Source organism: Rhinopithecus bieti, unplaced genomic scaffold (genome assembly GCF_001698545.2).
Source record: "Rhinopithecus bieti isolate Rb0 unplaced genomic scaffold, ASM169854v2 scaffold_27016, whole genome shotgun sequence".
Taxonomy (NCBI): Eukaryota; Metazoa; Chordata; class Mammalia; order Primates; family Cercopithecidae; genus Rhinopithecus; species Rhinopithecus bieti.
Window position 1 is genome coordinate 1,123,143 of NW_016812222.1, and position 2,440 is coordinate 1,125,582.

At 43.6% G+C, this 2,440-nt stretch overlaps 1 long non-coding RNA gene across 1 annotated transcript in view; it reads left to right on the forward strand.

The window, feature by feature from the left end:
- The first annotated feature begins 282 nt into the window (after positions 1-282).
- Positions 283-2,440, forward strand: part of LOC108544544 (uncharacterized) — a 10,884-nt gene continuing 8,726 nt past the window's right edge. The window contains exon 1 of the long non-coding RNA XR_001889876.1: positions 283-666. This is a non-coding gene — a long non-coding RNA (uncharacterized LOC108544544). The remainder of the gene's footprint in view (positions 667-2,440) is intronic.

Consider the following 2,440-nt stretch of genomic DNA (forward strand, 5'->3'; position numbering starts at 1 on the left):
CCTTTGCCCATGCCGTTTCTCCTCTTTGGTCAGCCCCACGGGCCACCCCCTCCTGGCCTTCCTTGGGTAAACTCTTCTTCCCTCCCTCCACTAGGTCAGCTTTACTCTCATGCACTCTCATACCCCGCCCGCTTGTCTCTCCTGGCAATAATCCCAGTTTGCAATGCTAGATTTGTCTGCTTATCTTCTCCCCACTTGACTGAGCTCCACCAGGTCAGGAACACTGACGTGTTTCCTGTTGTGTACTGAGAACCTGAGGAAGTGTTTGTCCCAGAGTATGAGCTGAGAATGACCTGCTGAAAGCCAGACTGCAGGCAGGAACCAATGGCCACCCAAAGGAGACTGATGGTCCATCTCCTTCATCATGCATGCTAAGACATCAAAGACAGCTTGAAGGGAAGGAAGAAGCTAGGGTGTTTTTGGTTTGGTTTTGTTTGTTTGTTTATTTATTTATTTATTTATTTATTTCAGTATTCTTCAGAGGCATAGAATGAAAGGCAGAGAGAACCCCAGGTACAATTTAATTCACTTGTTAGCAGAGGCTACATGTGCCAGATGCCATGCTACACACTGGAGACAGCCTACGCATGCTGGGCTGGTGAGAGAATAAGCTATGAGCCACAGTGCCTGCATGCAGAGACCAACTCACTTGCTGTGCAAGCTTGGGTAAGTCACTGAACCTTTCTGAACCTTGGTGTTTCCCTGTCCTTACTTCCTTCCTTGAGGATTACAGACATGGTATAACTTTATCCCCATTGTGCTGCATACTCCCAAGATCTCCCTGCCCCTCTCTGGCTAAACACCTGTTAGTTGGTGCCAACTCCATATCCCTTTGTGTTTGTCCCCCTGCAGTGGAATGTGGCTGGAGAAAAACACACCACCATGTAGACTGGCCTCACTTTACTTGAATGATGATAGCTTCAGTGGAGTCTTTTGCTCTGCCTGACAATCACAGTAGATCCATTCACTTTCCCTAAGCACTTCCTTCCTATCTTCTCAAACCTCCATCACCTTCTTCCCCATTCTCACTCTTAGCCGAGGACCTTGCTTACTATTTCACAAGGAAAACGGTAGCAACCAGAAAGCATTTCCACACATTTCCTCTGCACAGCTACCTACCTACCAATCTGGTACCCAAATACTCTCCCCTCCCTTCTGTGACCATGGATGAGCCATCTGTGCTCCAAGATCAAGGCCATCCTTCTCTCTCTTCGGAGACACCATTCTAGCCACTCTCTTCTCTCTCTCTCTCTCTCTTTCTCTCTCTCTCTGCATTATAACTTTTTTCCAATCTACTGAATCTCTCTCATCAGCATAAAAACATGCTACAATTTCTGCCTTTGAACAACTTATCTTGACCCCATTTTGCTCTCCGCCTGCCACCTGTCCTCAGTCCTATGGCAAAACTCTTCAAAAAGTTGCCTGGACTCACTGCCTCCGTGTCTCTACTTCCTTTCCTTCTATTCTCTCTTTTCAGAATTTATTTTGACATAATGTCACTTACAGAAAAGTTACAAAGTAGTACAAAGAACACTCAAATATCACCAGGCACAATAGCTAACACCTGAAATCCCAGTATTTTGGGAGGCTGCGATGGGAGGATTGCTTGAGCCTATGAATTTGAGACCAGCCTGAGCAACACAGGGAGACCCCATCTCTACAAAATATTTAAAAATTAGTCAGGTGTGGTGGTGCGCAATTGTGGTCCCAGGTACTCAGGAGGTTGAAGTGGGAGCATTGTTTGAACCTGGGAGGTTGAGGCTGCAGTGAGCTATTATCACACCACTGCACTCCAGCTGGGGTAACAGAGTGAGACCTTGTTTCAAAAACACAAACAGAATAGCCAAATACCCATTACCCAGATTTTACCATCTTTGCTTTATCATTTATTTCTCTTTTCTCCAACCCTGAACTCTTTCACGGTAAGTTACAGGCCTAAAAACCAGTGCACATTTCCTAAAAGAAAGGACATTCTCTTATAATAACCAAAATCGGAACGTTTTACATTGATGCAAAACCATTATCTAATCTACAGATCTTATTCAGATTTCACCACTTGTCTAGTTAATACATATTGTAGTAAATGAAAATGATTTTTTCTTAATCTAGGATCTCACATGGCATTCAATCGTTGTAATTACATTATTCTCCTTCATCTAAAACTATTCCTCAGTCTTTCTTTGTCTTTTATCACTTCAACATTTTTAAAGAGTAAGGCCTGTTATTTTGCAAAGATATCCTTCACTTTGGGCTTTTTTTTTTTTTTTTTTTTTAAAGAGGTTTTCTTTTTTGCCCAGGCTAGAGTGCAGTGGTGCAATCTGGGCTCACTGCAACCTCTGCATCCTAGGTTCAAGTGATTTTCTTGCCTCAGCCTCCTGAGTAGTTGGGATTACAGGCACACGCCACCATGCCCAGCTAATTTTTGTATTTTTTTTTTTTT